Raw genomic sequence first — 13,363 nt, 5'->3', positions numbered from 1 at the left:
AGGAGGAATACATGATTAATAGGTTGTGTGGATCAATAGGGCACTATACTAGCTGCAGTGTAGATGGAAAGGAATTTTTTGTGCTGTTTATTTCATTTTCTCCAAGTAGATATGGCACTTCTTTTTAAAAGACCCGACTGGAAGTTACAGCACTATATAACAGTAGAGGTGCGTGCAGTAGGTGACTGATTGGTTGGTGTGTTAATTTAGTGGAGCTCATCCACTATGACTGTCTTAGGATATTCTGAACTGTAGGGACACCGAGACCAAGGTCAGATTCTGCTGTTATTTGGGGAAGTGTGAGTCTATGTTATCTGGCAAGTAGTTGCTGCATGTGTAACTGAGGGCATTGTTTTCCTGTTAATTTTTCAATCATTTTGTCCATTGGATTAATTCATACTCATTAATAAAAGTTTTTCTCATGAATTGTTGAGAAAAAAGTTATCAGAGCCACAAAATGAAACAAACCCTGGAAAGTTTACTTCATTTCATTCATTTGCTAATGTAGAAACTGTTTATTTTGCTAAGAGTTCTGCTAAGAATTTTCAGTACCTGCAACCATTTGTCTTTTGAAAGAAAAAAATATATATTAGCATGACCATCTCATCTCCTTTTTGTCTGTGACATTATTAGCTACTGTCCCCTCACTGAAATCCCCTTTAAAACTCCTTCATATCTTAAGTTAGACTCTTTAGCCTGGATATTTTCAACTGATTCATGGAGAGGGAAAAAAAAGGAAATATTATTCTGTTTTCTTCTGAGCCCGTTCTTCATGGAGCTTAGCATGTCCTGGAAGCAGAGTAATCTCATTAAGGTTAACTCGGTGGGAGCTAAAGTGGCTCACCAGTTTGCAGGCTCAGCCCCCTAATTGGTGCATGAATGAACTGCTGACAGAGTTAGAGCAGAACATTAAGAATGAGAATAAAAGGTTAAATCTCATTTCCTTCCTGCACAAGCTATAATACTTGAGTGTGTTTGTTAGGCTAAATCATGTCAAATTTGTTATATGAACTTGTTTCATTCAAGATGAGTATTAGGAAGCCATTAGGCTTTTGTATGTAAGCTGTTGGTTTAAACTATATGTAGTAGTACTCAAGGACTGGATGTGGTAAAACCTGAATTTGGTGGCTCAAAGATGGTACAGTGCATTGAGTTGGTGCTTTTATGGAACCGTCTATGGTGGCAACTTCCAGCTTGGAGTTCACCTGCCTGTATTTGACGCCAGGAGTCTTTTTTTTCCTCTGTATGTTGTTATCTGATTTTTCTCCGTCATTTTATTGACCACTGATTCGGTCTTTCTGACCTCATTTCTAACACCTTCCCTCATCCTCACTACTCTGAATACTTTCATATATCGGCAAACTATCACATCTCATTGCTCCCCTCCCTTTCCAGGTTGTTGCTGGACAAAAAAAATCCCAGTAAGAATTACTACAGAACTCTACTGATGACTTCCCTTCACATCTTCCCTTCCTGTCTTTTCACCAGTTATTCTTGCATGCAAGGACATTCTTTCTTATCCTTCTAATTTTGCAATTACAATCCAAGTATAATAAATTATGCCAATAACCAAAACCAAAATCTGCCAAACTGGTCATGCCCATAAAAATCTTACCTGCTGATATTGTCAGTGCTGATTTCTGAAATGCTGAATTTCTCAAAAAGTCAAGAAACACCAAATATTTGATTTTTCAAATGAAGAGGCCAGTACTGACAAGGTATATCAAAACCTGGTTGATCAGTTCATATGAGTTTCAGTTCATCCAGGTCTTTCATCCTGTAGAAGTTTTCATTACTCATTTCATCCGCAGGAACTTGGGCTTACTAGTTCTTCATAATGAAAGATCAGTAAATAACTTACTTAAAGTAAATAAGAAGTTAATATTATTTACCAGGATGCCGTGTGTAACAGGCATGTCTGTATTTAGCATCGTGTTGTTCTTGGTGGCTATGGAACCTAACCCTTCTGTGTTGCTCTGTTTTGATAGCTCTTTCAGACATAATAGATTAAATATATGAGGAAGGATGCCATTTTTATTTGACCCAACACAAGTTACAAAATTAATGTGTAAACAGATCTATTATATAGCAACTAGGAGTTGGTAACAGAACAAAGACTTATTTTCTCTCCTTTAAGCACTCTGTAAGTAACCGTGTTATAAGTCAAACCGAAAATAATTTGTGTTGCAGAAATTTTCAGAAATTTGATGGTTCAAAACTGAGAGTCACTGTAATATTTTGTTTGACACAAATATGTCTTTTTTTTTTCTTTTCAAACCATTTAACAAGTAATGTGTCTTAAATTTAAAGCCTTTAGGGAGCTATAGTGGTGAAAGACATATGAGATCTTACCTTGAATTCTTTTTTTTTCTTTTATGCCATTCCTTTTTGTTGAAGTGTTACACTTACCATAAATTTCTGAAATCTTTGTTGGTTAGGGTCAGCTCTCCTACCTCAGAAGTGGAAGATTTAAGTTAATAGAGCAGAGAGTCTTTCATTAGAAGTTAATCTGAACACAGTATAACAACTTCAACCTTAAATACCATTTAACCATACACAAAACGCTTCCTGGATTCTACTGTAAGCTTAGAGTGTAGCACTGAGGAAATCAAGGTGATAAAACAAAGCTTCCTTTGCTTTTCTAGTCTACTTGCAAATGCAGCCAAAAATGTAAGGGGTTCATTCAAAAACAATTTTTGACATTCAGTTTTTTTGGATTTTTTTATTTATTTTAAAATATAATGGCCAAATAAGTCCAAAAAATTACTAATAGATTCAGAATGATCACCTGTTCACTGGAAAGGTTACCCAGGTATGTTCTTTAGTCAACAACTGTGCTTTTATTTAATTTTCTGTTAACAACAATGTCAAGAAATCTTGGATTATGCTTTATAATAAAGGAAAAAAACAAGTTTGGTTTGATCTGGAATGTTATAATTTTTCCCTGTTCACTCTTCTGACCATTTATTTTACAGGTTGGAGGACCATGACTGTAACTCAAAACAGCAGAGAACAACTAACAGGAATTGGCTTGGTAGAAAACAGTAGGATAAATAAAACATTATTTTATCAATTTGAAGTGTGGAGGACAAGGGAAAGCTGCCTGTGAGGTCTGAGGAATAAAACTGGATGTCAGACACCAGAACAACAGCTGTTAATAAGATGGGTAGAGGCTTGGAAAAGGTCTGGAGGACAGTGAGCTTCTTTAGGGACAAAAGGAGTAAGAAACACAGGAAACAGAGCCAAAGTTTCCAGCCAGAGACTATCAGAGAAGAAGGAGCAAAGAAGAATAGTGGACCTTCCAGTCACACAGAAGCAAGATGAAATGGCCATCACTGCAGCAGTAATTAACATCTTTTGGCACTCGTTACCTTATCTTTCTTTTCAAATAGTATGATTAAGACACAGCAGTCAGGGGATTAATAATACGTTCCTCTTCAGTTTCATTGGTTTATAGGTTCTATAAATGCATTTCTGTTGTTTACTTACCAGAAAAAATGCAAAGCTGAGTTCCTTTTTTCTGATGGTTATGACCTTTAGCTAATATAGTAATCATTGCTGCTAACGTTAGGATTCAACAGTGATTTTCTATTCACAAATGCTTTTCACAGCAATTTCCAACACAGGCAGAAATTCCTGTTGGCATAAATGGACAATTATCAAAATAATATTGTTTAGCAAATCTAAAGTTTGACATATCCATACAAAAAAATCTTTCAGATGTTAAAATAAATGTAGATACATTTATAATATTATTCCTGAAGTTAAGAACGGGAGAACAATTACCAGTACAAATATTTCCTTGTTTAATATAATTACAGCTCAAATGTAAGGATTTAACATATAAGTCACCTCAGTTGCCAATGTTTATAGTTTATCAAGAAAAACAAAAGTACTGCATACATTCCATAGAAGCCATTTGTGCAAGACAATGTGGATTTATGTGTACACTAATAAAATTGCAAAGATGCCTGCCAGGAAGATAAAGGAGATACAGTACATGAAGTAAAGCATAGTCAGATAATTTGACACCAAAAAGCAGTAGTCGTGCGGTTTGGCGAGGTACAAGAGAGAACATTCTTTCACCTGTCAGGGACAACATGTTCAGGTTTTAGTGACATAACTCATTTAATTTTCATCTTGTACAAAGGTAAGCACATCTATACAGAATGGAAAGCCCTGAAGCTATAAATGCATAATGAACTGAAGCTGAAAAGATTTGTTGGTGTCACTACAGTTGCAAATAAAATTATAACCTGCCTTGTTAGTACATTTTTCGTGGAACATGTCTAAAGTGGTGCACAACACTTTTTCTGTTTTCCTCCTTTCTCCTGTAACTTAGGTTCAGAGACAGTCTGAATGTCTAGGACAACTTGAGCAGATGTGAAGAAGTGAGACCCTCTGTTCTTCTCCAGCAGCCCTGCACAGGTAATGCTAGACATCAGGACAGATTTCGGCTCCTGGGGCCCCAGCAGCCTTCCCTGTCGCCACCTGCACCCACTGAACTAAATTTAAACACTCCTGCTGAGTTCAGTGATACAGGATCAGGCTTTGTTGCCCCATGCTTCTGCCCAGGTAATATCCACCAGTGGTGTCAGCTTTGAGATCCTTAGTTCATTATGCCAATTGTTTCCAATAATTTTCGTTCCATTCTCAAGGAAATTGTAATCTTCCAGTTGCATGGGAGGACTGGTGGTGTGGGGTCGTGCATGTGGCCTTCCCCACTCTGGCTTTCCACTCTGTTGCTGATCTCTCTCTTATTATGCTGGCAAAGTGTCAGTTACAGAGTGTAACACAAAGTGTCGGTTGCAGAGACCACAAATCTGTGCATGCTAGTTCTACCTTAAATCCAAATTCACTGCTGTCCTATCTCTCTTCTGATCTTGCCTCTTCTATGAGAGTCACATGTCAAGGCCAAGGTAAGCTCTAAATGAGACATTAAGATATCTGTGTGTCTAAACCAAGTGAACACACATGTTGCTAATGTCCACACACACCCACTTTACCGTGTTTAGTTTTATTGTTAGCACAATGATATGCCCAAGAATCCTCCTGAGCTTGGTTAAATTTTCCTCCTTTTTTCTGGAGGGGAATTCCAGTTTTCATATTCCTTCCATCTTCAACTGAAGCTCCAGCCCCTGGCTTAGAAAACTAAGGGGGCCTGTCAGCCAGATCGAACCGCTCTTACAGCTCTGCCTGCTTATACCGGGTACCCACGCCTGTTGTTGGGGTGATTTAGCAGACAAGCTGTGCATTCCAGTAGTCTTCTCTGTGACTCACTATCATCTAACAGCATAATTTTCAGCCAAGGCTATTTTCCCATGTCTCAAAAGTTTGTAATATGTGTTAGGCAGAGTTATAAAAAAAACTGTAAAGCTTAAAAAGATGGAAATTCCTACTTCCAGGGCTCAAACCCTCAGCAACCGAGGCACGTACTCTAAGAAATCCTATTACAATCCAGTAGATTTTACAGGATCAGGCTATTAACTATAAAGCAAGGCAGAAAAAGAGCATCTTTGTCATGATTTTCCTGCTTTCTTTGCCTACTGGAAATTATTCATCTAAGAGCTAAGTCTCAATTGAATGTCAACACGCTGACTTTGCAATTTAAGATACACCTGTTTGTTACAGGACATCTTTCTGATTAAGAGCATTCATCACGGTGCCTGTACATATTTTTCTCTGCTGATGAAGCTGAGTCCTGTTTCAGAAATCTCTGGCATTACTCTGCAGATAAGAATATTGCAGAGAAAGCCATGAGTCTAACTCTCCTTGGAATGCCACCAGGCATTTTAAGTCTCAAAATTAACTTAACTCAGCCCTATTCACAAGATCAATCAGTTCCCTCTCAAATATATTTTACATGAAACAAATTTGTGAAAAGTGTTTCTTAAGCAATAGAATTTCAATGCAGCTATTGTGGCAATGCATATGCATCATCAAATTGTTGGCTGCGGATGTGGTTGCTTGATCTATTATGCAGTCATAGGAATAAGAAACACACTGTGCTCCTATTTATCGTTTTTTAACATTTGCAGCTCACTTGATAAGTGCCCCTGCATGAAATTGTCCATTTTCCGTTCTGAGCACTTTGTCGCAATTTTCCAGCAATAATAACAAAATAGTCTGTTAATAACATGAACTGACAAGTTTTTTAGTATGACCATTGCATTCTCAGCAATACCTAGCAATCAGAGATAATGAAAAGGCACATTCTTTGTCCTGACAAGTCACAGTTGCATTTTCATATTCTTGAACAAACAGAAATGAAACAGTTCTCCCAACCAGAGATTAAAAGAATTTGGTTCACTCAACAAGCAGAGGCAACATAAGAGTATTCATCAAAGCTAGGAGGATAAAGAGGAGGCATAGTGGTTTTGGATCGCAGTTCGTACTCTGGTCTTTTGCTGGAGTTAAACGTTGCTTGGGACAAAACCTGAAATTAGAAGAATATGGCCCTGGGTGTCTTGTGACACATCTCAGATTAGTGGCTTTTTTTTGACCTATTGTCTGTAAAACAGGTAACCTGCATACTCCAGTGACTTTCAAACTTGGCTTTTTGTTGTGTAATAGGACAGGTACTGATGAGGCTTGGAGCCTGTCCTCACAGTGCCTACCTTTCCTCTCTATATACCCCTGGTTTCCTTCAGGGAGTGAAGAACAGCAGTGACCTGATACAAAGTCTGGCACTTCCCTAGCCTCTACCCTGCAGTGTTTAAGTACTGTATAAAATGGAGTTGGCTTTAGAAAAACACAGCCTTGCAACTGATTTCATGCATCTAATAATAGCCTCATAGGTGAGGAACAGTGCATGTGCCTCATGTAAGCAATGATACTGTCAAAGTAGACAGAGACATACAAGCTACAACCTCAAAAAAACTAGTTTTACAAGCTGCTGATAGGTTTTGGTTCTTTCCATGCAGGCCTCAGGCATCAATTCAATATTGGGATGGCCAACACAGGGTGAAGAAGACAATTTTCTTCCCTGTGGTTTCAGCATAAAAACATTTACGCAGTTCTTACTGTTCTTATTGAGGACTGGCTTGAGTATATCTTGCACTTGACTTCATGGTTTATTTGCTTTTTTGCATTACTCAGTGGATGCTGGTGATAAGGTTGCATTTTCTGAGTGGTTAAATTCATTAACATTAATAGCTACGGCTGTTGAATCCCATTGCGCTCTATTGTGATCATATTGAGCAAAACTTTCCTGAACAGAAATAGCAGTGTGCTTATCTGTCCTAAATCAAAACAGCCATCAGGCTTCCATTTAAAATTTCACTGATTCTGCATCTGTATGCCGATCTGGTTCAAGCCAAAGAACACTGTGTACATTAGTATTTCACAATTTAGTAATCAGTTTCAAACATTATGGGTTCCCAGAGAGACTGTTGGGATTAGATGTGATGCTTTTCATAGGAGAAAAACCATTTTTATTTAAAATACCACAAGGAAACTAACAGGAAAGTACTAAGAAAAGAATGAGAAAATAAAAGACAGAATATTTTCACATTTATCCTCCATCTTCTTTTTCCAAAGCTTTACACTTAATAAATTCTTTGTGAATCATTCATTCTATTCTGCCAGCAAAGGATATCGTAACATTAAGTCATAAAATGACAGAAAAGTTTGTTGCTGCTCTAGTCTTTCAGTTGTTAAAGCCTTTAGTGATAGTATTAATCATAACAGAAGGACTGCAGGGCCCTGAATTTTCATCTTATTAAACAGATGAATGAAACACTGATTGTTTGATATCAATGTATTTATTGTTAATTTGGGGGTTTTGTTCTTCCTGACAGCAGTTTCATTTGTGCCTCTGAATTCCCTTTAATCTGTAGAAGTATCAATGACAGGAAAATAAAGGGCTGAAAGTCTAAATACCTTTTTTGGAACTAAGATCTCAAATAGATTTATATTTAAATTACAGAAAGTGTCCTCAATTATTTAATCTTTCTTTTCTAATTTATTAAGTATCTGTCTTGTTCATTCAGATCAACTCCCCTTGGTGTCGGCAGTTTATTACTGATCATAGCAAGCCCTGGACAAGCAAAATACTACGTTAGCTCACCCAGCTTAAGTTAAAACTGTATGAACTAAAGGTTTGAATTAAACATGCCCTCGTTACGTGGAATTGCATCCTTTCTTAATTTACTCATTCAGGTGACTGACAGTTAGGAAAACTAATAAAGGTTGCTAGAACAAATGATAAATATTTTACTTTTGCCTGAAGATGTTCACCCAGCAGTTCCATGCCACTTAATTAGTGACTTGAGGTATACCAGTGGAAACAAGAAATAATTATAATGAAGTTAATTTCAGTGATATTCCAATGATGAGCCCAAACAGGCATCAGGTTACTCTTGAGAAGTTTAGTCTGTCAAGTTTGTCTTTCAAGTTCACAGCATGAAGTCCAACAACACATTCAGAATTTACAGCAAAAATCTCGTATTTCTTTTACAGATTTCAGCTCTGATACTTGGCTGCTTCTGCTTGGCAATAAACCCCCCATGATGTGAAAGCTCCCAGGATGCGTGGAAAAGACAGCTGTGGGGTAAGGGGCTACTTTTCTGATCCAAAAGATTTCTAGTAGTGAGTTGTGTTATAATTTCACTACAACCAAGAGAATCGTTACAGTAGTTAAAACCTGATCTGATTCTGGTGCTGAATTTCCTGTTTCTAGTATTTTCTGGCAGCATTCAGACTCTTTAAGCTTACCTTTCCAGAACTCGGGTCACACTTACATCCTGATACCTGAATTGAAGCATTTGTAAACAGAAATATTCTGCCTGCTATTTTTTAGCATAAAAAGACATTCCAGAGGAAAAACAATATTCCCAAACAGAATTTTGCCAGAATAAAAATTATTTTTTTTATTAAACATTACAGTGAAATTCTGCAACATTACATTAAATTTACTACACAAAAGATGTATACGAATTCAATAGATGACATGGTCAATTTGGCAATGTTTGATCAGACAGCTCAGTTATCTGATTGCATTAATGCTACATATCCAAATTCTCCTTGTTCTGTCTTTATATCGCTCCCTGTTGGAATCCAAGCCCTGGAGTCAAATAAGAAAATTTCCCCATCTCTTTGAAAGTCTTGGATCAAAGGAATGAATGACAGCTCTGATCTCTAAGAATAGAAAAGCACGCACTTTGGTAAAATCTCGCTCACTGTTAAGAAACTGTGACTGGAGACACAGCACGTGGTTAAAGTGGAGCTCAGGCCAACTTGCGAAGTCCAGAGCTCAAACTTCATCTGCAACCGAGTTGTGATTCTTGGTGTTATTGTTTGGATTCAGCCCCACACTTAAAACTGCAGATCCAACTTTTTCATGTTTGGAACATAAAGTTTAAATATGATAAAAATCATTAAGCTTATCTCATAACTAAATTTAATCAGAGCCTCTCCGAGCCCCACATGCCAATCTGCTTTTTTTCCTGCTGGATTTCTGATCCATTGCTATCACTTCAGTGGCTGTGAAAAAGTATCACCTCTATTCAAATGGAACAGCATCTTTAACTGGTTCAGGAAACTTCTCAGGTATTGAGTCTGCAGGGTAGCTAAGTACTCAGTGTTAATTGGGTCAATAAGACTGTTGTGAAGCTGGAAAAAACCCCGTTGTCATGTATAGCATCATGCATCACAAAATGCAAAGAATAAATCACTCTACATACACTTGGGCATGCAGGAGCTGTAATCAGCTTGGATGCAGACTGAGAGCTGTCATCCATAGGAAAGCTCTGTCCTGTCCTCAGGAGCGTGCATGGGCCAGAGACCCTGGTCTCCAGTTCTGCATTGCCACCTCCCGGCCAAGTCCCAGCACGTCGGTCTGGGAGGCTCTGCCATAGCAAGAGGCCTGGGCTGGTGCTGGGACAGCCGTTCCTTCTTCATTTCCAAACCAGCCCCAGTGTGGGCAAGGTAACGGGCATTTCCAGTCTCCCCGCGGTGTTGCTGTGGGGTTTTTGCCTTACTCTGGCCCTCTAAATCCTTAGAGGTGAACAACGAAAGATGGGGCACAAAGGCACTGGGACCACTGCGTGCATTGTACGTGAGCCCGTGTGTGACCATATAATGGTGTTTCAGTGTACATGACGTGTAGATTGGAAGTATGACACTAAGGTAGGCTGAGGACACATCATTGCATGAGAGACATCCTCACCCATCCGCCTCGTTAGCTCTAAATGTTGCTGGCTCACTTTTGGGCAAAGTTCAGTATTTCTTTACTAGTACCCAGGACAAATGGGAAGTGGACTACAACATCATTCTTCTTGCCTTTGCTTCTCCATTTATCTCAATGTCCTATACACAACATTTGGTAGAGACACGTCACGTGTCCATCACAAAAGTAAAGCTAGGCTTAGACATACATTCATTTAACAAATGACTTAGAGTTAATGCCTTCTTACCACACCTCTCCCCCTGGGATTTGTTATCGCCTCTCTGCCCGATATCACTGTTGGAATGGCACACACGAATGCTCCTCACCTACATCAGTGCAAAGTCTGATGGTGTAAGTTTTGCTGTTGTGCAACGCCGTTCAAGCTAAGCTGCAGGGTTTTCCATGGACCATAGAAAATGTCCACATATTCTCTTCCATCAGCGGAACTGAGAGGGCCACACATCCAGAGTGGGTAACATACAGCTGGGAGCCGTAGCATTGTGAATCTCTGGTATTTTTTTCTGTGAATATTTTGTGTCTGATTTCTACCATGTCTTTCACTGGGGGCTTTTAACAAAAGTACACATAGACCTTGGTCTTATTTAAACTAGAATAAGAGACTCATCATTTCATTTAAGTTATTCCTCAACTTGCTGGGTATGAAACATTTTAACATTAAATTTAGAAAATGCACAGTTTTACAGATGCATTTTCTATTTAGATCTCTGAAATATATCTAAACATTAAATTACTGAGTAGGTAATAAGTGCAACAATAACAGTAGAAAAATACTATGGTTAGCATTATATAGCCTTTCTTATGTGCCTCTAGTGGGATGAATATGCCCAGCTTTACAGCAGCAGAGAAGCCATTTTAATTAGATTTTTAAATTAGATTTTGTAGACCTATGAAGAAAAAAGCAAATATAGGCCAAAAGATACCACTGACTGCAGAGAAACTCATCATGAGCCAGCAGCATCCTGGTAAAGAAGATAACGTTCTCTAGCCTGACCACACTGAAAAAGAAAGCGTTGTGAGCTTTATCACAGAAAGAGTGCTTATGTGAGGACTTCAAACTAGCAGGTGTGCAGAGGGTCTCTACGTATTTGAACACCTCAGGAAAACATACCAAGATAGAGGGAGACCTGAACTAACAGCAGTGGTTTGGAATTCCTGCATCAGTAGCTTTATATACAATTTTCCAAAGGAAAAACTAATTTGCTGAGGGTTTTTTAAAGTAGTATAGCAAAGCTAAGGCTCGGGTTTGGAGGCTTTTATCCTCTGGGTAAATAGTACATGCCAGTCTTCAGGACTGGCAGCTCAGCACTTTTCATCACCCTTCCATAAAGAACACTTTAAATGTTTTTAAAAAAAAAAAAAGCTCACGGGTCTGCTGTTTCTGAAATAGAGCAGAAATCACAATACTAATTGAGAGGCAAAATTCTCAGACATTGTTTCTTCCTTCAATGAGGGTCATGAACTGAAATTTAACTAGATTCAAAGAGCTGACTGGGTAAAAGGGTCAACATTTGGGGTCCCACTGATCATGGTAACATTATTGGGAGGTCAATAGCTGTAATATGGATGCTGATTTTTGAGTTGTTTTTTTCAACGGTCATCTGAGTGCTGGGCTGGCACTGACTAATATGTATATCACTGTAATTATCAGTGCATTTGGTTGTTTTTTTTCTCCCTATAGGATCATCTCAGAGTATTTAACAAGCATGCAAGCCAGAAGGCAACGTTTTTTCTTCCATAAGGACTGGTGGCATATAATCACACTATTTTAGTTCTGCGTTATGGCTGCAGATATTTTCAGACATTTCCCTTTATTACATGATGAAAGGTTTCATTCAGCTCGGGAAAATGAGTGGTCTTGGCAATTGCTTACAGCACAGAGAGCAAGGAGCTGCTCTCTCCTACCTTTTTTCCCCTGCATCTCTACCGCTCGTCCAGCAAGGGGAGTTGTAGGAACAATGCAGCCAATTTCTCTCAAATTTAATCCTGAAGAAAAATACCTGTTATCACTAGTAAGGCAAGTTCCCCTTTGTCTACTATACAACAGGTCAAATATAAGACATTTATGAGATAATCATGACTATCTACGGATTTATTCCCAGTTTTGCAGAGGAGTAGAAGGTCCATCACGTAATTAGACAGCGTTTTCCAGGCCCTGATGTTGGGTACTCACAAATACTAAATTTTCTGAGTTTTGGCTGTCAGTCATTAGCAACTGAGTACATGACAGCTGTGCAATCTAGGTAGAAGAGACAAGAATATGGTTGAAAGGGAAGGTATAGGTTTGTTTAGCTTTTTATTATTTAGTGCAGTATTTTTAAACAAACAATAGTGCGACATAAGCAAAGGAAATGCAAATGGAAGCCTAAACTTATGAGCTGTGCATGATAATAGATATTTAACTATGGATAAAAGAAGTTTATACATCTATTCAGCATACAATTTTTCCCTTATCTTACCTGTATATTGATCCATTTCATTACTAAAAGGCATTCATCCTACTGTCATATCTTGGTCTATATCCTTGCTCTTTTTCAGGGCAGTTTGTTTCTTACTGTTCATTTATCTTACCATAGTACTCTGTCAGGATCAGATCCTGTGACAAGTTCTCGGGGTGGGTGTAGGGGATTCATTTCATTCCTATCCCTGTGCCCACAAACACTTTTGTACTCTTGGGGTGGTAGGAATGCAAGTAGACCCAGGGAACAGCAAATAGACAACTTACACGCTCTAAGTTAAGCAAGTGCAAAGCTCTCTGTAGGATGTGGGCCTTATTCTTATCAGGTTTATCCAATAACTTCCCTCTGGTTAGGTTTTGCTGGACGGTTTGGTCATTATCTTTGGTCCTCATGGCTCTTCCTCAAACCCTGCAGTGTCACAGTGATCTTTTTTCCCCTCTCATTAGGCATTTGTTAGACCAAGACATATTATCTTTCATTCACGAAGCTGGGCACCGTAATAAACAGAAAAAAACTGGCCAGATCCTAAAAGCATTTGACATTCATACATGAGGAATTTATATAAAGTTATTTGGGACCCCAATAACTGGATACTTATACTGTGCTTTTTGCCTTATTGCCTTTTATAAACATGCGATGTGCAGCTCTAGTAGAGTTTCCCATTCTGGGATAGGCTGTTATACCTCCTTCATTAGGTGTGCATCTAAACTGTAGGGCA

Source organism: Chroicocephalus ridibundus, chromosome 5 (genome assembly GCF_963924245.1).
Source record: "Chroicocephalus ridibundus chromosome 5, bChrRid1.1, whole genome shotgun sequence".
Lineage (NCBI taxonomy): Eukaryota > Metazoa > Chordata > Aves > Charadriiformes > Laridae > Chroicocephalus > Chroicocephalus ridibundus.
The sequence above is the reverse complement of the archived record's forward strand: the minus strand, read 5'-3'. Positions refer to the sequence as shown.